Source organism: Camponotus vicinus, unplaced genomic scaffold (genome assembly GCF_025532165.1).
Source record: "Camponotus vicinus isolate PSW18456_S1 unplaced genomic scaffold, iyCamVici1.0 SCAF_8, whole genome shotgun sequence".
Lineage (NCBI taxonomy): Eukaryota > Metazoa > Arthropoda > Insecta > Hymenoptera > Formicidae > Camponotus > Camponotus vicinus.
The window spans coordinates 14,146,724-14,170,515 of record NW_028141980.1 but is presented as its reverse complement, the minus strand read 5'-3'; the positions used below and the strand labels follow the sequence as shown (position 1 = coordinate 14,170,515).

Sequence of the window (23,792 nt, the reverse complement as noted above, 5' to 3'; positions counted from 1 at the left end):
GTGTCGTGACATCGCGCTATGGATGGCGCGATAGCATCGCATTATGTTCACAGGGTTGTGTTCAAAGGGAATTCTATGATTGATCTTCTGTTCAAACAAAAAGTTATCTTGGATTTACATATTATATATTATTATAATGAATAAAATGAAGTATATTATATTGAATAAAATGAAGTATAAAATTAAAATAATTCCACTTTAATTGTGATTTTATCTTGGTTATCTTGTTATCTTGGTTAATATATTCTAAATTTTACTACATCAGATTTATTAGCATGTATATTAATTTACTCTAATATATATTAATTTACTCTTTATTAGCATATACATTAATTTACTTTAATATATAATTTATTAGAAAAATTTATTGGAAATAATTTAAAAAAAATAAAATTTAATTAAAGAATTATAAATAAGAATTAAATAAATATTTTCAGAAAAAAATAAATATAAAATTGTTATATTCTAAGCATGTATATAAATATTGTTCAACTAGTACAAATACTTTCAACGCGATATGTGCGTATTTAGAAAAGATCGGAACTGCTCGCCACTGATACTATCGATGTTAAAACGGCTCTGCAGTACTCTCAACGGTATCGGTTACCGCATTTTAACACACAATGACCATAATCCGGCCCATATAAATCAACAATGACCGAGATAGATGCCGCTCTAGCGATAGATTTGGGACAGGGACAGCAACAGCTAGAACTAGAGGGTTTCGAGGCAAAAAGCGGATGACATGATCGAGATCGCGTGACCGCCATACAATGTCGGTAGTATAAATTATTTATGAATTACGGTCCATCAGCGCAAGAATGTAAGTGTGTGCGTTTCTTTATGTGTGTTATATATGTTTATGTTTATATGCATATGTTTCGTGCCTTTATATGACGCGTTCATATGGTGCAGTGACCAATAGAAGTCACATACTTAAAGGTAATGTTCATCCTCGAATACGGATAATGTCAAACAGAGGCGACCTTTTCACGACACAAGAGAATCCGCAAGTTGTCAAGTTTCTTTCAGAGGTTAATCCCCGAGCATATGACTACACCAGTATTTTCTTGCATGTGGCGAATAAATGCACGCGGAAAATGCTAATCTCGCGTCTTATCCGATCGATCAGGAGAATTTTCTGCAAAGGTGAATATACTAGTAATAGGACGGTCATAATTAATGCACAAGATGAATCGGAACTAGCGTCGCAGCTACCTTTTTTTCAAGCTTAATTAATTCAACTAAAAGAGAGATATATTAATTTTATGTTAATAAGAACTTGTTTGAAAAATAAAAATGTGTCAAACGTAAAAACAATTCATTAAACTTTGACAGCGCCATCGTTAAGTAAGCCGTAAAAGTTGTTATTAGATTAATAATATTTATTTCTAATAATTATAGTATTATACAATTATATTATTGTAATAATATTATACAATTATATTATTATAATAATTATAATATAACACTTATTCTCATGCATATTGATAATGCAACGTGTAAAAAATAATTCGATACGCGGTGGACGCGAAATCCAGATAAACGTTATACCTTATACAAGTGCATACGGAAGGAAGATAGTTGCAGCAATGCGGTGCGATACATTATCGCAAATTGCATGTATCTAACGAACGCAGTCACGACAATTGCGCTGCGAACGCAGGTAGAGTCCCGGCGGTTACCGCACGGCAATAATGTGTTGCTTATGAGCATATTATAGAAATACTTATTGTGTTGAGACCGTGCGGTAGATAAAGAGTCTAATGCGAGCCAGCAGTGCACGCAATTTTTTCACGCTCGGGAGAACGCGTCACGATTGTCTCGCGAAAAGAAAAACGACCGTATACACAGTCTTTATCTCTCGTGATTAAATTAAAAACAGTGTATACAGTTCGCAGAAAGATAAAAATCTCCAAAACACATTACATAATGTATTATTTATCTTTCCGGTCTTTATATATATATAATGGCGTAGAATTTTTTTCCGGATCGCTGCTTTCATTATATTGTATAATAACGACGTTATTCTTTCGGGAAATTTATTTTCATCGAAGAATATATCGATGTACAGTGTCTTTTCATTGATGCGAAGAAAAGATTTTAATGCAATTTCGTGTGTGGATTATTAAGTATTTTTTTCTATCAATAAGCAATTTTAAATGGATTTTATAAATGAAATTAAGCGACAGATGGTTGTTTCGTTCGCTGGTTGACACGCTTTAATCTCCAGACTTGTGTTTTAAATTGCTAAAAATTGCGAAATCCTCGCGAATATATAATACAAACAAATGAAAAAAAATATTCCGTGCTTGCGCGCATACAATGGCGTGTTTTATCGACGTATTTCGACATTCCGCGTTCAATTTGTTACGACATGCGTAACAACAAAGACCATCTGTTTCACACGTCAGATACTAATTACAATTTAAGATTTCCTGACAAGGTTTCTTGACAAAGAATGCAAAAATGCATGTAAAATATTGCGTTATGGATATTTCACGAAATATTGAACATGTATGAACACAAATAATTTTTTCTCGCAATCTAAAATATACATATATAAATATTAAGCTTTATCAAGGACTATTTTAACCAAAAATACATATTTTTAAATATGCATATAACAAAAAATGATATCGACATTGATACAAAGATTCATCAATAAATCTATCGAATAAGAATGATTGAAATTATTTACGACATTGATGAAAAGAAGAAAACAGTTTGCGATTTCATTCGATTTGAAGACAAGTTAATTCTTCGCTATCAGCAGTTCGCATTGTTATTTTTTGCTGGACACTACATCCGAGTAATCCTATCGGAATGGAGTCAGATAATTACACGTAGATAGAATGAAGAATTGGAATGGACAGATTCGTTCGAATCAGGCGCTGTACAATCGACTCTAGATTTTCTCTGGGACAAAAATTTTCGTCAGTAGCATAAAAGAAATGGGAAAGAAAAAAAAAAGCAAATTTCTCGTCTCGACGAAAAGCATCGAACAGATATTAAGAAAAGTACTCGTCGCGATCGTCCGAACTTTGTCGTGCCATCTCGAAGATTGGATTTTTATGGAGGATTTCTTCGTATCAATCGTCCTTTCTTGGCGATAATTTTCTAAAGTCCAAACGTAAGAATCGCTTGTCAACTCGATATAAATATATCACTAAAAAAATCGCATAAAAAATGCGTCTAAAAACCCAAGTGCCTTTATGATTTGCAATTTCCGATATTCGATAAAAAAGCTCAACGCATTTGGTTTCAGAGAAAAAGTTAAGTTTTTACTTTTTCTTCTATTTAAAATAAATATGAAATTGTAAAAAAGCAGTCACATAGCATTCAAATATAATTTTTCTTCTTTTTTTCAACGAAAAAGTATCTGCTTTGTTTCCAATTATATCCGAATTTACTTAAAAGCTATAACAAAAGTTCAACAAGAATAGGAATCGTGAGAAAATTGTACTCACGTTAATATAGAAATAAGATGTCCACGTATCCAAGGAGAGATCCTTCTTCTATCTGAAATAAATGAAGCATGTTGAAGAGAATAAACGAGAAAATGGAGAAATATTTACATTTATAATATTATTTAAATAAGCAAATATAAAAATATCTTCATTTATAATATTATTTAAGCGCAAAATAAAAACAAAATATTTAAAAATGTGAATTTCCTGTATTCTTGAGTTGTTAGTGTTAAGTATCGATAAATATAATCTTTTTTCTATAATTTTATACTAATTATATCACATAAAGGTTTTTACAAGATAAAAGCAATGCCATTTTTATTATGGATTTCTTTCTTAACATTAACCATTTTGTCCTGAAAGTGTGATATATAAAACTATATTTGCACGAAATGCACCTTATGGAAGTAATATTCCAAAAAAGGATAAAAAATATTTGATAACACATATTTATATAATAAAAAACAATAATAACAATAAAAATTAAATTATAGAAGACATCGAAAGTTTGTTTCAAAACGTTTTTTTTATGATACATCGTTATTTTTCGCAATTATGCAAAATCACAAATCATAGAATATACGATGTAATACAACGGATATGAGTCGGATAAAATATCCGAGAATGGGCCAGACGGAGGAGTTTCTGTTGGAAAAAAAAACTGCGAATAAATAACGGTTATAAATGCGCGCTATCGTCGAATTATTATGCCACCTTCGCATGGCATGACTCGTGCAAAATAACGCTAAGTAATACACGAACAAAATAGCTTATGTATATGCGTGCGAGAAAAAAATTTTAATAAGTCACACAATCGATGAATTCAAGAGACTCGCGATATAAAAAAATGACTTGGACTGGAATAAACTTAAACGTTGAGACAATGAAAGAAAATTCTTGAAGATTATTTCGAGTTTTGGAATTATTTTCCTCTCTCAGAACGAGAAAGAATGTATCTACTTTTTCAACAACTTATGTTAATCGCACATTAAGATGCATATCCTTTTATCCTCTTATTTGAATCAAAATTAAATTTGCTTGATGTTTGAATCTGCGTTGATAATAAAATCTTTTATTTGCGCAGGATGTAATTTTTATTTATTGTCATGAATTTTTAGAGCAATGACTCGCATAAAGTAAAACAAACTAATTGCTATTGCAACGCTAGCGGTATGATAATGGCTGGGAGTTAAAGTGCAACGAGCGTGAGCGCAAAAAGACGATCGCAAGGACGGTAATGACAATGCACGCGGTATTTTTTTTCTCCGTAACGTCCACGCGACCTGCATGTTGAACAGGGAAAAGTAGACGCATTAAAACTCCTTCGAACTTACACTCGGAATTTTCGAGTTACGTACAACCGTACAATACCGTTCAAATCAATGAAAACTCGGGGATAACGAATATATCTCAAATAAGACTTTACCTTCAAATGTCGACAAATATAACAAGCTTGCAATTACATACTTCCACTAAATTTACGAAGACATGACAAAGTGTGACAGAATAAAATTTTTCACATACTGGAATTTCTTATCGGTTTTTTTTTTCTTTTTTTTTTACGTATATAAAATTTAAAATTTAAAATTAAAAATTCCTGCAAATAACTTTCATTAAGATATAAAATTTTCAATTTTAAGTATTTAATAAAGAGCCCACAGAGGCATTTATTTTTTTCATATTTAATATCGTAAAAAGTTGATAATATAAAGAATGAATAATTAAAACTCGATATTTCATCTCTTCCGCTTTAAAAAAAATTATTCGTATCGAGTATGTACACAGAGCCCCGACTAATGCGATCCTTTTATAAAATATGAGAATGTTCTATTGGGCGATGTAATCGCCCCTTGTTGTAGGCAGATTCAATTAAACGCTAGACATTGCAAATAAGTAATAGAATATCGAGTCGAAATTAAGTTCGATTTTCGGAACAAAAATTTGAAAAAATGGTGTCTGTTTAATCTTGTTTAGAAAAATATGACAAGTAGAAAAAACATATTTTTATCACCCCGAACTTAATTCATGCACAATATTCATCACAAATTCTCTGAAAAATTTAAGAATAGAAGAATAAGAGAATAGAGAGATCTTTTCGTAATAAAAAGAAAATCAAAAGTAATAAACCTTTTCCTTGAAATGCATTTTACACAAAAAAATTTTAACAATTTTCATTGTCCTATAAAACTTTCACTACAGTTGATCAAAATTATGAGATTTACGATCTGTTTCGATTCGACGATACTTTGCAAATAGAGAGAGAAAAATGAGAAAGAAAACGAATATAACGTTTTTTATACTGACTTGGTTTTAATGGAAGACTGAGGAGAAGGGGATGACACGTAATAAACAAACGGAGCTCGGACAGGAAATTCGATTCGCAAAGTCGTTCCGACGCGCTTTATTCATGACGCTCGACTTCGAGCGCAGAGGAGATATTCGCTCGCCCCTTCGTTCACAGCGTGTTTTATCGCGTAATCAAGCCAAAAGCGAGATCTACGATCTCCTCGGGCTTTCTCACTCCCTTTCTCTTGAAATAGAGAGAAACTAACCAAACGAGAGACGATCTCCGTTACGTTCTGAATCGCTCCTAAAACTCGCTCCTTCGGGGTGATAATACGAGAAACGCGAGCCGCCTCTGAGAATTATTTCCCACGAATACTACTGCGGATGGAATATATCCGACAGAAAATTTAAAGACTTTTCGAAGAATTTTCATTATTCAATTTTTTGTTTATTTTTTCATTAGCTATTAATTTGTGGATTTTTTTGTTAACACAGAATCAATTTTTTTTTAATGAAATGTCAAAGTCATTTTTTAATCTTAATAATATATTCAGTAATGCATTATATTAAATTAATATTAACTATCTTTGTACTTAAGATTCGAATGTTACATTTGCGTGAAAATCCTCAAAAACATAAGAATATTTCTTTTTAATCTAGAATGAATCTTTTTAATCTAGATGTTATTCATCTACAGAATTCTATTCATTTACATCTATTAATCGCTAATAATGTTTAATACTTATTTTAATTTTGTTATATTATTTTAGATTAATTTGTTTCATACTTTCGATTCGTTTGATTCGTCTCAGAAACACCGTATACATAGGAAGCCGCCCTTGGGTACAACTCAGCAGCGCTCAACGAAATCGAGTTCTCGTCCGCTTTATCCGCAGCTTCCGCTGTTCGGTCGATGGAATGCGAAAACCCGCGAGAGGCATCGCTTATACAGAAGAACAGCTTCCGCCGTGTCACGAATGTTGGACCAGTTCCAAGTCGCAAATCGATTGACCCCCAAAACCAATCGGGTACATAGGGTGTCCAGAATTTACGAGTTATTTATTACTTCGATCAATCAAATCAATTTTTTTCGCAAAAAAAAAATGTGGAATAAATAACTTTTAAAATATAAGTGCTGGTTAAAAATAAAAAGCGCAAATAAATATAGTTATTAATTTTGAGTAAAATTTTGACACTTTTTACGAAGCAAAATATCAATAATTATTATTTCGCGAACAATTAATATAAAGTTAATAGATTATCAAGGAGATATTGTATTGTAAAATTTCGAATAAGAAAAAAAATTTGAAATTGATCGAGTAGCGATAGTTCGCTAGGTCTGGATCACTCTGTATATTTCTTCATGGATAACGGAAGAAGCGCATTCCCGATAGAGCAGATAACTGCATCGCGAAGCAGCGACCTGTCAGATGGTAGCATCCCCTGACATTTACATGCAGCGGAACAATCATATGTCATCTTCACGATAAAAGTTAGGTTCGTGCACACTAGCCATTCTCGAGTATACGCGGTGTCTCAAAATAGACGAAAAGCGAATTTATTCTTGTAAAATTTCTACTAAAATTTACTAAAAAGTACACATATTTTCCGGTTTATATTAAAAGTTAAAATAATTTTCGATTCACGCTTTTTTGAAAAAGAAATAAATCTTTAGACCTTACGCGAGTACGTTTCTCAGTTAGAAAAAACTGATTGTGGGATTTAGCCTCCGCATCATATAATTTTTATATACGTGTCTACATACAATAAAACAGATAAGTATCATATAGACTCTCGTAACACTTATAGCCGTTTAATGGCGATTATGGACGAACTCAGCAACGTGTAATAACGCGAATTATCGCGTTACGTGCGCACAAACGCGGTGGCAGACGGCACGAAACCGAGCCGGATATAATCGCGCATTGTAAATAACGCCTTCAACACGTATACGATATGACGATTACGGGGCTATTTTGCGGACGCACGAATCGCGTGTGCGTCGTGAGTTTACAACATTTGACGAGAGAGTTTAGATAAAATAGTGTCCACTTAATTTTAACCGGCAAACTATCTCGATATCGCGTTTCTAATTGTAAAAGTGTCGTTTAATTAATACTCCGGGGGTCGTTCGAAAACATGTTCATATTTAATCCTGAAATTTTCTTGTTAACTTGATAAGAATGGACATCATAATATATCGAAGATATATGACATTAAGAATATATTTTGTATTAACTCTTTCCATTTTTTTAAACTTCTTGCGCACATTACAAATTATGTAAATATATTATTTAAATACAAAATGAAAATAATTATATAAAAATTATTAAAAGAAATGTAAAAAGAAGAATAATAAAGAATAATTAAATAATTATTAAAAGTTTTCAGTTTTACCTATACATGATTACTTTTTGAAATTATTTACTGATATAAAAATATTTCATATTCAATGTTATATGAATAACACTTTCCGGAAATATAATTTTTAACAATAGTTCTGTCCTGGTAACTTTACGAGATTAAAATTTTCATTTGGGTTTTTCATTTATTTTTTATTTACGTTGTTACGCGCAAATGAGGATGTTCGATTGCAATAATGTAAACAATTTTCGTACAACTGTCGAATTAACAGGACGTTTATTGCGACATACGAAAAATGTGTAGTTTGTGTCATTGCGTCTCTATACGTGATGACCTAAATAGTGTATTCGTGTTGTAATTTACGCGCCGCAGCTGACTTGCTTCTACTATTTCGAATGCACCGACAATGATGGTGCGCACAATATGTACGCACATACGATGCCACGTCCAGTTTCCTCGTCGAGATAGCCAGTCCTACAACCAGTTCTCTCGCAACACGAGATTAAACACGGATCGATCCCCCGACTCGTCTGCCTCGGCACGTGTCAGCCCCGCGCGCTTGCATTGCGCAATCCATATTCGTGCGCTCACCTTGCACACAGATACTTACTTGCATACTACAATATATGTCGCATTAGGAATCTAAATCATAAAATTAGAACATAAAAAATTAATTAAAACATAATTGATATCAAGTATAGCTAACATAATTGATAAAAAACTATACAAATTGATACGAAGTTGATATCAGATGATATGAAGTATACGATATCTAGTCCCAACGTAAATGATATGTGATTATTTGACAAATTATACATATATAATTTTTAAATGCTTACAAAATATTTTAAAATGTATAAGAATAATATGTGTATAATATAACAGGTAGAAAGAATATTATGTAATATAATATAGTAATATTAAATAAAGTAACAGAAATATTTTGTTATTACTCTTTTAATGAATTTTATGTTTATGAAGTCATGTAAATGTAATATAGTCGCATTTTTAAAATTAATGAATTGCATTTAAATTTATCTAATGAATTGTTAAAGTTAAGAAAAACAAAAAACTCAAAATTTATTTATAGTTTCAAAGAATTAAAATACTGTTCTTACTCTTATATAACATATAAAAGGAGGTTACAAGATATCCTATTAAGATATCAAAGTTAAATATCTAGTATCAATATTTAATAACATTAAAGGCTCTTTAAATTTTTATCTGTATACTTAAACTACATTCGCGCGCAAGTAAATATAGAGAATAAATAAATAAATAATAAACTGTCTTATCTTTTATCACGAGTACGAATTAAAATGATCACAAATGATCAATATGTTTCATTTTAAAAGATTGTAACATCTCCGTAATTGGAAAGCAGGTTTTTCATTAAGAGAAAAGAATTTTTTTTCATTATTTGGCAGAATAATCCTTTACACGAGCGGCATAATATTTTTTCCGGAGTTGGGCAAAGGGAACATACATGAGAAATGAATGTGTAGAGAATGTTTGCGTCAAAGTACGGGCGTACTTAATGAATTTTGCGACGGCACATGCCTCGCGCTGCGATGATGAAAAATGCACAGTACGAAGTTATATGGTTAAATAACTTTTATTTGAACGGAAAGAATTTTCAATTCGAATGCGAAAACCATCACAAATGTGTTTCATGTTTTATAATTCTTTAATTTAATGAATTTTGCGCACGCCAAATTTAAAAATCCAAATACACACTCTCCTCTTTTTCCAATTATTTTATAAATTTTTGATCTCGTTGTTATTATATACAATTTCACAATGATGCACAAAAATGCTGAATCACGATACCAATTAATACAAATATTCAATCGCGGATATATTCAGAGTGATTAATAAACAATATTGATCTTCGGAAACGTAATATCGCAGTTTCTTTGATCGAATCGCAAATACACGAATCTGTATAAATCAATATATATCGTTTATTTGTTAAAATAGAATACGAATATCGAATTTTCTGCAAAAATAAAACCCAAGAGAAACAAGAACGGTATAAATATATAAAATTGGATATTCTAAAATATTTCGAAATATTTTTTGCAAATATTTTTATATTTTTCCCTATATATCTTTTATTTCAGAACTTGTAAAACTTCTGCAATTTTTTTAAAAAGACTATAATATTTTTAATATTAACATTGATAATATTGACAAGATAATACTAATATACCGAAAGAAATTTGCAATGATTTTGCAATTTACTCTTTGCTAGCATAATTCAATTTTGCTCACTATCAACTATCAAAGAAAAGTTATTACAATCAAAGTATCCAAACTTGCGTAAAAATATTTTTATATTACACGTAATATGTGTTAACGTTGTATAAAATCTATAAAATAATATTCCTCTATATATAATTGTTTTTATTACATAAGAATCATTTTTTTTTAAATTAGTTTCTTTTTTTTAATTTTGACATCATAGCTTTGACAGCGCTCAATCCAATTACGTGGGAATTTATATCCTGTATACGCAGATCTGAATTTTTTTCTATCATGCTCGCTAATCCTTTTGCAGTGCAACATTTTGCTGTTAGCCAAATAGTCTCCTCTTTTTTCACATAAAACAAAAAATAGAGGAAGATAGATTACATTTAAAACATTTCAGGAAGCAGCACGGAAGTAACGGATTACGTTGAATTTCACTTTTTCCACATGCATAAAGCTAATTTTCATACACAAAAGACTTCATTTCATTACCATTTTAAACTCTATAGCTCTATTTGTATTTTATTATAAATTTATTGTATTATTATTATATATTAATATTGAGAGATTTTTGGCACATTATATATATGGTTAATGTGAATGTTAACGTTGTGCCATTCGAAAAGGACATTTTTTTTTAATAAATGTATTTTTTCATAATTATATATTCGCGTTCTATCTACACAGCCAGAAATAAAATATATAAAAAAGCGCACTTATTCTATCTTATATTCCTTTGTACATTAAATTCTTATTTCCTTTCTTTCCTTTAAAAGGATGCGTCGAATCGTATTGAGGTATGTCAAGTGTATTTTCTATATGCATACCAATAGTTTATTAGAAATTTCTCTTTGCTGGAAATGTCAATGATCAAATAAACAAATTCTGTCGAAAAAAACGAATGAATAAAAGCATTAATGATTTTTTGAAATTTTCCTGCTGAGATTACAGAATAATTCCATGTGATATAAGATTTTATTCCCTTTTAAAGATGATCCGATGAGTATCATTAACTCATCAAAAATGATAGATATATGTACGCACATAAAAAATATAATTAGAATCTTTTCTGAGGCGAAAATTACTAAATGAATATTGATACATCAGGAATATCGGAAGTCAAACTGCAGTGAAATTCTAAAGTTATAGAAAGTAAAAGTTTTGATATAACTCGTGTAGTAGAAGACCAAATTGATATGTAAAAACGAGAAATTGAAGATTCTAACTCTTATCTAATGCAAATCTTCAAGAAATGCACATAGAGAAATCTTAGAAATAACTATAAAAAAACATAGATAATATAAATCTATAAATCTTGATTTAATGGATTTTGCTGAATAATTAATTGAAAATTAATACGCGACATGCGGTTATTTCATACAGAAAAAGTTAACAATTTTTAATATAGGTAGATTAAATAAAATAAACAATAATATATATTTTATTGAATCTCTCTCCCCCCTAGAGATTACAAGTGGTGCATCTCTCGAACTCGTAAAATAAACGGCAATTATAAACCCGGAGGTAGTAAGAAATAGGCTGCATGGTTATTTATTCCCGCCTACAAATCCCCTAAGAGCGCGTAGCTCACATAAATAAAGTGTACGTACGTGGAATATAGTATGTGCTGGCTTACATCGTCGGCTGGAAACTTTAGGCATATTTTTTAACTACGAAACGCGAATACACTGAAACTTTGAACTGAGAAACGCACTTTATTTTCTATATATTTTCGCCTTTTTATAATACAATATATATATTGGAAAGACGAGAAAAGAGCTCATTTGCACAGGTTAAATAGTGAATAGAAACGAGTCAAACATTTTAAACTCAATATCTTGCCTGATAAAATGAAAAATTTTACTCCTTCCTGTACTATATTTTAAAATTCCAATTTTCAATGTCCATGACAATTACGATATATAACAATTACGACTTGTCTAAATTACAGACTCATTAAATATTTGTTTAATTTTCGATTTATTACTTTTATTTTTATTTCTTTTCTTAAGCATATAAATTAAGTTATTATTGCATATAAATATGTATAATAAGGCAACTGCGTTTTCCTTTTCGTGATAAATTGAATGCACGATATAAGCGCGTGGGAGTGAGCGGAAATAATGCGGTCATATAAGTGCAAGGCGACAGGGCAGGTACCATTGCCGCGAATGTCGACGTCATCGTCATCGTAGGCGATTTAAAGCGGCCGTCGACGGGACGTAATTGGTTCGATAACAATCCACGATCTGTGCAACCGGCGGATGCGATTAAACGCGCGCCTGCCGTCGTAAGCGAGCCGTGATAAAGTGTGCCCGTATATACGGAATAACGATGCCATTCTGCGGACCGTTCGAAATCGAGGTACAATGTATCTGAAGCTGTGAGATTCGATGACAAAGGAACTACGCAAGAATTTCTTTGCCGAAAAATTGCAACCTCCAAGTTTACTCATCCAATTTTTAAAATTAAAAAGTGTGAACAGTTTTTGGCTACAGAAATAAAATTCATAAGATTAATTTATAAAAAAAATTCGGACATTATATAAAAAACATTGTATAAAAAAATAAATAAAATAACATAAATAAATAAAATAAATTAATAAATTAAATAAAATAAAATAGATAAAATAAAAATAAATAAAATATAATTAAGTAAAATAAAAATAAATAAAATATAAATAAAAAATAAGATAAAATAAATATAATATAAATATAAAACAAATAAAAAACATCAATGATTGTCATATCAATAAAATGTAAGTGTACAATTTAAAAAAATTCGGTTAAATGAAGAAGAAATATTTATTTTCTGCACTAAATGTCATCTCCAGCTCTCCGCTGACTTTATTCTTCGGCTGTATAAAATTGCATTTAAATGACAGCATGCATAAGGAACGTAACCTATTTATCCGAGCGATCTAATAAAACGACACAATGTGCAATTTGGTCATCGTCGATGAATGGACGTAAATCCCATAAGACATTTTCCTCAACGCATTCATGATATAATGGAGAACGAACGTACGATTGGTAAACGACGATCGTTCTCTCTCGTGGATCGAGTGAGCGCAATGAAAGGCATAAATCGCTATCGTTTGAGTGAGCGCGTGACTTTAATACACATAAAACACGATAATAGCGAGAAATATGTCAGTTGCAACTATTAAATGCTCGATACCTCTTCATGCGTACACAAAATATTCGCCACAAAATAATTGCTTTTGACAGAAACGGCCTTTTTATCTAATGGATATGCGTGCGTTTATTTGCATACACGAACAAATATTTTTTTCTCTCAATATGCAATCTTGTTTCACAAAGACAATGTATTAAAAACTTTTTGTCGTTTGTGGAATTGCGCCTCAGATTACTGTTTCAATATTATAACAGAAATTTCATTATCCAGAAATAAAGTTGGCCAAAATATATATTCGTGTGTATGTGATAACAAGTACATGTGCAAAGTTTTACGAGATACATTAAGGGAATCTTTAGATTTGAAGTTGACTTCGTTCAAAGTTCTCCATTTTAATTTAATTTAATTTAACTGCCAGCCTCCGCAATTTAATTAAATATCTTTTAATACGCGAGACGCAGTCATTTTACACACTGCGCGATGTTTCGTATAAAGATAAAATTTACTCGAAAAATAAAAAAACGATTGAAATCGGTGCTTCTCGCGTGTATCAAAGTACGCTCGTATATTTCGACGATAACGCAAGCTTCGAAAAACACCAGACATCGTCAACCGGTAATATCGCCCTGGAAATAACACACTTTATGATAAAAAATAATTTACAGAGAAAGCGATGACTTTGCGCGTCGCGCTTTCAATTATCGCTCGTACAGCGACAACAGTTTTCGTGCTGACGTTAGTTAGGGGCGTCACAATTTATGACAGCGCGATGAGCGCCTGTATTGCGGTCCATTTGCACGAGATGATTACCAGCGCCGACGTATATCATTATTATTTTTGACATGTCCCATCAGGAAAAAAGATCTGGTTCTCGCAATTGTTTAGCTCTGTCTCAAATGAATAAACATCTTATTCAAAAACTCTATATTTCATATTAACCGAATATCTCAACTTAAAAGTTGAAATAAATTAAAATAACAGAACGAGTAATTAATGTTGTAACGATATTTCATCAATTAAAACAATTTATCGATAATAAGTAGAAAATTTACACATATATACATATATTTCAAAATAATAAATAAAACAGATTGCCATCTGTTAGTGTAAAGAAAAGTGATAATATATAATATATAAAATCGAATAAATATTTATATTTGCTTGACTTATTGTATCATTTTTCTGATATCTGTTTTTTTCATTAATCGATAAGAAAGCATTAAGTGATAAAAAGTAATAAAATAATACTATAGTGAGTCAGACATATTACAGAGATCGAGATAAGCGTGACGAGTGTCATTCTATCAGTCAACACGATGGGTCAATGGCAATGCGACATGATCTGTCAGCTTTTATCCTAATAGACAACTTCTCGTCCCCGACGATAGAGTTATCTGTCAATTAGACAAGCTTGATCCGCGTCAAGTCGAGTGTATGTATATCGCCCATAACAAATACAAATCCGATTATACATAATTTTTGCGTAATATTTTTAATTTTGCCAGACAATAAATATTTTATTTTGCTGAAAAAATTCGCGCATAATAATATAATAAGATATATGATGAATTATAATAGATAGAAATGAATTTAATGAAATTTAATGAATAAAACAGAAACAGATTGACGAAGATACTTAAAAATTATTACAGCAACTTACATAAAATTTATAATGAAATTCAAAATGCATCTTAACAGAAATAGAATATTATTATTACTTAAATTTAAACAGGCAATAAGAACTAAACGCGGATGGTAGTGCGTAAGTTCAACGAGAAATAAGTTTTCGTTGAAACTTATTTGTGTGCACAGGGCACAAATTTTCTTGGTACGATACCAAGCAAATTTAAATAATTCTCAATAATTAAATAAATTCTCGAATTGAGAATTATTTAAATTTGCTTGGTATCGAACCAAGAAAATTTGTACCCTGTGCACACAAATAAGTTTCAACGAAAACTTATTTCTCGTTGAACTTACGCACTACCATCCGCGTTTAGCTCTTATTGCCTGTTTAAATTTAAGTTTATGTTTTAATACACAGAGCCTAATTTCTTATAGTTATTATTACTGTAAAAGCGTCAAAATTCAGTGAATACAACGTGGATTATCACGATAATGTATTTAATTCGCTAATAGAAATGCGATATGGCATACGATCTTAATCGCGATATCATTGCGAGAATATGATATTTTGCGAAGAATGCCAAAGGTATCTGCTGGATAAACATGAGGTTTGGTTTTGTACAAATTCTACGTAGTTCCTATCTCTTTTTTCTCTTTTCTTTTCTACTTTCTTTTCCTTTTTTCCAACTTACCCATCGTGTTTACATATGAAAGCCGAATGAAATAAACCATAAAGTAGAGGCATGTAATTTGTCGGGGCTTCGCAACTATACGGACGGCTTTCAAATATCGAGCAAAATTCGCATCTCACTTTGCGATCCACGAAATTACTAATGAAGCACCGTGTGGAGTAAAGTGCGGAATAGCCAGGCAAACATCTGGCGCGTTAAGTAATCGCATGGGGCTACCAATCGCAACCAGTGGAACGTATATATACTCGCACCTCATTTGCAAACAAATCTCTCGACAGTATGTTATTTTTGGCATGCGCGAATGGATAGTCGATTTGTATGTATGCGTGTGTGCGTATGTGTCAAGAATATATTTTCTACCGATTGACGATACGCGAGAGATCAAATTGAAGTGCGCGCGGTTTGTTTCAAGGATTTTTGAATTACGAACGTGTAAAGATTTTCAAACAGATATTTCAGTGCAATAAATACGTATAAAGAACTATACGAATGAATATATCTAATAATTGATAAAACTAATCAATTAATGATACGCAGTGATAATAAATTATTAAAAATGCCGGATTCTCGAAACCAAAGAGATGATTTTCGCGGCGATTAACGGGAATATTAATAAATATTATTTAAATACAGGGATCGATGAATTAATTAAATGATAATATCCAGATATCTGGCAATTATCTCATTCTACTTAGAAATTCTCCAGCTGTTCACTGTCGATGGAAGATTAATAATGTCTATTTAGGCTCGATTGTCCAGATCTATATGTATACTAATCCTAGATTAGCGATTCGCTATCCTTTGCACATTACAACTCTAAGCATATAATGCAGGGAAATGAGATTCAGTTAATCAGGATTAGTGCCGGTTATTGCCGATGCAGCCGACAATTTATAATAGGATATTGCTACACACGTACTTTTGTATACATATAAATTAGACAAAAAATATTGCAGAAATAACAGAGAGAAAAATTATGAAAATTATTTAATCCAATAGCAAGAATCTATTAGAAATTAAATATGCTGGAACGTCCCCAATTAAACGTGAAAATAAAGCGTATTAAAATTATGCATACAAAAGATAGAGATTAATTTAATATTCAATTGAAATAGTCGTTTTTAGAATTCACGCTTTTCCTCGAAAGAGTTAAAGGACAAGCACCACAAACGTGCTAGGTGTAATCATTACAAATCTGCCGGCTGCATTCTGAGAAGCGGCAGTTCCCCTTCAATTCTCGTTCTCGCACGAGAACATCTTACGTAATCCTTTACCTTTCTCGCTTTCTCAACTCTCTCTCTCTCTCTCGTTCTCCTTCTCTCTTTCAGCAACGCTCAAGCTTACGAGTCTTCAGAGTTCGCGCACGTGTCAGATAGCTCATCTTTCTCCCTTGCTCTCTCTATTCCGATCTCTATCTCTCGTTCTCTTTTCTCTCTCTCCTTTTCTCGCAGTTCGGCGTAAGCGGCAGCCTTGGCCTTTCAAACGAGATCCATCGAAGCCTTCCTTTAGGTCGACTCGTCCTCCTCTTTTCTTCCTCTATTGATCCTAGTATACCGCACATATATACGTCTTGCCATATCATGCGATAACGCAAGATCTCATCCTCCATGACGTCTTTAATACGCGTTTAACTCTTCTTTTTTATTATTTATCCCTACTGTATCTTGCCCTTTTGCATGTATTGTTCATCTTTTATTTATTATAATTATTATTCTATTGATAATTATAAAAGATATCTTCTTGAATAAAAATAGAATCAATAAAATTAATAAAAAAGAGAAAGAGAGAAAGAGAGAAAGAAGAGAATCGCAATTATTGCAAAATTTTATTAAAAAACATACTTTTTCTTTACCGCGTATAATTTCATTAGAATCTATGAATCTTAAAATAATATTTTAAAATAATATTCGATATAATATTACGTTGTTAAATTTATAATCTTAAAACGCACAAGAAATCGAAATTTATTCGATAGCATTTGAGGAATTCACTTTATTTGACGATCTCTACGAGAGACCTCGGACTGTGGTATTCTAGGATAAGGGACACTTGGCACGATCAAAGTAAAGACTGTATCCAAACGGAGCGACATCGATACAGTAACTGACCTTCTCAATGTAACCAGTTTTGCATTCACAGCTTTCTCTCCCCCTCCTGTGACTCCGCAACTGCTGGTCCTCTTACTCAGCATTCACTGGATAGCAGCAGCCCTGGATTGCACTACTTTTCTTCTTTCAAGAATGAATCACGCAACCTATCTCTGGACTTTCCGAGTCTCTTATGAAATCGCGCGAACGTAAATGAACCGTTTATTTTTCGAAGCAGAGGCTGCGATTGTTGACACAATATTACCGTTATTGACACTGCAATTATGAATCATTAGCATCTAAGCATATGTTGCTGCGTAGATATTTCATACGAGGATTCTTTCGAATTTAAAACAGATATCTCCTTAGAAAGATTTGAGTAATTCTCTAATTTTGAAATATATCGCCACTAATGTCTCGAGCTCAATTTATCAAAACGAGAGTTATAATGGAAATCAGAAAATATGCAATTTCATAACCAGATCAGAAAATATCAACAATCATCTTACCCTTCTCTCTTCCTGAGAGTCAATGTCAAGGCGATGTTTTCACCGCTTGAGAGTTCGGCAAACATCAAACGTCACTTCTTCCGCGAACGTCAATTTACAAATCGCGTCACGTTCTTTACTTGAATCTATTCTATTATTTTTCGTTATCGAACGACTCTCACTTGATCAGCGCAACAAGGAAGCAAAATGAAAAGTGAAAATAACCGAGGAAACGCACGAAGCTAGCGAGAAACACTCCTCACTCTACGGAGTCTCGGCGCGAACTGACGCTCGAGCTCGAGCTCGAACCTCGAACGTCGCTCGCCGGTTGGAGCCGACGAGGGAAGGCGCGTGATTGGTTGCCGACGCGCTAGTCGCAACTGCTGAGCTGATTGGTTCATCAATTTCATTGCGAGGTAAATCGAGCATTTGACCGCGAATGTATAGATAAATGATTTGCGTAGCAAGATATCAAAATTGAGGCCTACGAGATTATTTTATAAACATTTTCCGTACTCTAAAAATATCAGCTGATTATGAATCACATTAGACTTGTGTGAGCTCGAAATAGTCTAACTGATAAAAAATCTATGACTTTATGATTTACAACACGATTATCTGGAATACACGTGGAGCTTTAATGGATTGCTAATGTACATAGTACTCGGTTTCGGTTTTATACTGATATTATTGCTTTTTCCTACTAAAATAAACATAATAATGAAGTATATTAGCTATATCCTGTTTCTCATCAACGAATATTTTATGAGATACGTTGTTATAAAATTATACTTGTGTTTCCTCGAATTAAATGTCGAATAAACTTACTCCTAGCGAAAGGAAACGTTTTGCAAAGAGATTGTCATTCGCGGAACAGAGAGAATGCGAAGGAGCAGTCTCGATGTTGTAATTTAAGAGTTTGTGTATTGTTCTCTCGAAGGTTACACAAAAAAGTAGCGACAAAAAGGGTTCGTTGCACATTGAATCAGAGAACGGCATTGTTGCATATCCGCGATTTTGAATGCGACAACCTTAGCGAATGCAAAACGCGATAGTGCACGAAATCCTCGGTCTGCTGCGTCTGATTATGTTTCCCCTGTGCGCGTGAAATTAAAATATGAAAGGAAGCGTATGAAAAATAAGGCCTTCGTCGTCCAAAGGCGGACGACAAAAATCAATCCCGTCCGGTTTTTATCGGAGCAGCGATGTAACTCAGCGAGTATCGCGCTTTATGCAAATCGAATAGCACGACTCTATTTTTGTGCCATTTGTCAAAGCTCGTTTAGATTCTTATTTTGCTAGTTACCGTTAGATATCTGTCATATCGTGAGAAAATATGGAAAAGAATGAATATTTGAAAAATTTTCGATGAACACGAATAACGAGATTACTCCAAATTGTTTGATGATGTCCCTGCTGTTACGTATTCAAAATATTTTGCCCAGCATGCGCTTTTCTTTCTCACTCAGAAAACAATGCATACACGTGCATAAAACGATGGAGCTCGGCAGATTAAGAACAATGCATTACGGGCGCGCTAACAAAAGCTGCTCTTCTCCTTTAAATCCTTGGACCTTCTACCTTTTCCAAATTCTATTTTGTAGCGGCTTTATCGCTCGGCTTGTCGCAACGTTAAAAACTTTCGGGACTACCGAGGCGGATAGTTTGTCCACTTTGGCCCGAGCCACAGTGAGAAAAGCAAGAGCGGAGAACCCATTTGGATTTAAATAAAAAAACATGCATGCGCGTCCGAGCAGAAAATCTCGCAAATTGCTCTCGGTGGACTTATTGCACTGCTTTTTCGCACATCGAAAGTCTCTACCGATGTTCCAAACCATCGATGTGTGTTAATTAAAAGATGCACTGAAAATCACATATTTTCACCTAGAAATATCTTGTTTTAAATTTCTTTACTTAAAAACTTAATTAAACGATTTCATGAGTTTGTAATGTTATGTACATATTTTCTTAAGTATCAATCTAAAATTTTATAAAACTAATTTAAAATTGAATAAAGATGCAAGTCTCATCTGAATAGTTTAAAATTAAATATCCCGCTAAATTATAATTTATAATTAAACACAACTGCCAAAAATTTCATTATATTATGAGACTATTTTCAATCTATAACTTAATGATTTTAATATTATCGATATTTTAATATTTCATTTAAGAAGAGAGTGCAAGGATTAATCTCGACGAGAGAGAGAGAAATTTGTGTATAAATTTTCATAAAAATAATATTTTACAGACCATACGATGAAATTTTCGCCTTTCACCCATTCTCTTAAATATTCATTCAGTCAATTAAAATAGTACGGCATTAGTTATATATTTCAATTTTCATCTGACACATATTTCTCTCTCCACCCAACAGGTAATAAAAAAAAGACATAGGCTATCCCAATTTTTTGGCTCATCGTCAACCATAAAACGGTCGACCTGGCACGTTTTCTAACGAACAAAATACAATTGCACATTCACTTCAATCTATAGCGTCAGTTTCCCTATTCGTTGACATGAAACTATAACCGTGCTAAATATCAAACGTGCGAAGCTATTTCGTACACGAATCTGTGCGGTCCCCGACCTTTTTCCTCCTGTTGTCCTATATTACGCGTATTTATAGGTTGCGCAATTTTCGTTTTTGCTCGGCTGATTAATACGAGCGAGCGAGTTCGGCCTTTATAAAACTTTTCGTCATTGATGCATATTGCCAGTTATGGCCGGGGACAGCCGTTAGTTCCGCAGCATTTTCGAGATTGACTTAGAATGAGAAAAAACAGAGAAAAAGAGAATGTTAAAATAAATTAAATTAAATATTAAAATTAAAATAAAATATATTAAAATTAACATATTTAAATTAAATATAAACATATTAAAACAAAATATTAAAATATATTAAACATAATTAAATAGCGCATAAATACACATTATTTATACAAAAAAGCAAAATGCGTTAAAAATAAAAAAGTTTAATCTAGAAGAAAAAAATATCAAATAACAAAGTTACTTTTATATAATCAATGAATGAAAAAGTTTGACATAATAATTAGAATAGCCGGAAGAAAAATAAGATGTAGCGAGGTTGAGAGAAAATTCCGGACCGATATAGCTAATTTAATGACGAGAGAGTTTAATGACTTAATCAATACATCTCGCGTCGACAACTAGAATTTATGTTCGCCTTATTTATGTCGCGCGGAAGTGCGTGGCTTATCGCGATCATTGCGGCCGTGCTTCGCGACGAAGCCCGTTCCACGTTCCGCGAATGCGCTTGACATATCTCTGCGAGATCTCGCGTACAGTTAGAAACCGGCATGCCAGACGATGTTCCAGACAGTATTTCCAACCGGCCGTAATTAAACAATGAAATGGCAAAAAAGCATGCTCCAACAGAAACTCCATTTGCGCGATTATAATTACAAAGGGCGCAAATCGCAAAGATTGATTTAATCAACGGTATATCGTTTTATATTGTTAACGTGTATATATCAAATATTCATAAAAACCACAATTTTCTATAACGTATTATAGAACAGAAGAATAAAGAGAAAAAGTGTATTTTTTAATATGAAACATTATATTTTAATAAAAAAAAATAATTGAATATATTTTTAATACGCTGAAAATTAGTACGAGTTTATTGACTTGGGACAATTTTATAATCATGAAGGACTCCTATCGTTAGAGTTTTGAAGAAAAACAAAGTAGAATATATTAAGACTTTAAATCCCTCATACTTCTCGCTGCTCACATTAAAATTCTGAACAAAATTAAAGTTATAATTCATCATCTTATAACTTCGGAATTTCTTCGACTAGTTTTCGCTATTTGATATCCAGGAGTTAAGGGATCGTAATCACATTTTGATGCCATCTTCGCTTCTTATTAGACGCAAATAGCAGCATCGTCGTTTTTTTCGTTTTTTTTTTTTTCATATATGCGGATATCGAACAGTTATGCACTTTCGCATGACGTATAATTAATGTAACCGCGCATGCAACTATCCGCTTGATGCATCTTCGCGTCGCGAAACGATGCGACGCGACGAGACTAGATACCGCCCGGTGAAGTTCTCACGGGAATATTCACTTCGTGTCCCGGTACATCTTCTGCAGGTCTGTATTTACTTTGGTTCTACTGCTTTACCCGATCTCAGGTCGAACCGATAATCTTCTTAATACTGAATTTTCCTTCATCAATTCCCAAGCGAAGCGGAACAAATGTAAGTGCAAAAATATTTTTTTTTCGAAAAAATTAAAAAAAATCGAACTTACATCAAATTTATATCAAATTTATATTATATTCTGAGACTCAATAAAAATAATTTAGAAAATTGGAATTATATTTTTGCAACCACATACACACTAATAATACAATTTTTTATTATTTTAAACCAAAAAGATCATCGTCAAAGCACATATATGAAATAAATAAAATATATTAACAAATTTAGATATTTGCAAACGCATACTAATTATGTGCAAACAAGTTGTGATAATTTTTATAATGAAAGTATAGACGAGTATATAAAATGACAATAAGAGAAAGAACACCGAGAAAAGTATAAGTCTATGGGATTCGGAAGAAACTGCGATACAGCACTGCTATAGTATTATATGCACGCATTGTATTATGCATGACCGGGGTGTTAAGTGTAAAGAGCAGGGAGGCGGAATGCACCTTGAGGTGCAAGACTAGCACCTCTGTCGTACGACTCGAAGGAGACAATGCAACCTGACATCCGCCACTTTAAATCAAGCTCCGCGCATAGCCCGACCGCTTCTACTTTTAAAGCAACATTCCGAGCTCGTTTGCTATCCGTAGTGAGCTAACAAACTCGTAGCCCGATTTAACAATTTTCTTGGCAGATAACTTCCTCTAACTGGAATTCACATGCATCTTCTTCCACGTGTACGTGTATTATATGTGGCTAATTTTTTTCTATTTTAGTTAGATTTAGATATTTTTATTTAATTATTATACATATATATACATATTATATATTATTATTAAATGTTAATTATTGCATCATCCATTATATGGTTGTTTAATAATAATAACAATTATTATTATATATTATTATTTATATATTATTATATATTATTATTGTTATTAAATTATCAGTTTCTATAATTATATATATACACATATATAATTTATATAATATTTATTAATTATTGTTATAATTAAATGTCGTTTTTATATCAATAGCTCTTATACTTTTAATTGCACATGCATTTATGGCAATAGAACAAAAAATCGTTTTCTTTTTTTTTATATATTTCTCTTATATAAAATCATGCGTCAATTATCTTTCCAAGATTGCAATTAACCGTTGTAAAAAGGAAAAGCTTGGCGTAGAGTTAAACGCATCGTTTCTCTAAC

The 23,792-nt window shown here is 32.2% G+C and overlaps 1 protein-coding gene across 9 annotated transcripts in view; it reads right to left on the bottom strand.

Moving 5' to 3' along the window:
* The window catches only part of LOC145976230 (beta-1,4-N-acetylgalactosaminyltransferase bre-4), a 101,401-nt gene that overhangs the window by 60,932 nt on the left and 16,677 nt on the right, over positions 1 to 23,792 (bottom strand). For 2 of the 9 annotated variants that reach the window (XM_083107283.1, XM_083107286.1), the window contains one exon: positions 3,471 to 3,522. The gene's annotated coding sequence lies outside the window, so the exon portion shown is untranslated. Of the gene's footprint in view, positions 1 to 3,470; positions 3,523 to 17,100; positions 17,372 to 17,934; positions 18,190 to 18,422; positions 18,695 to 23,792 lie in introns of those variants that run through there. The other 7 variants (XM_083107284.1, XM_083107281.1, XM_083107285.1 and 4 more) reach the window with 7 other exon arrangements.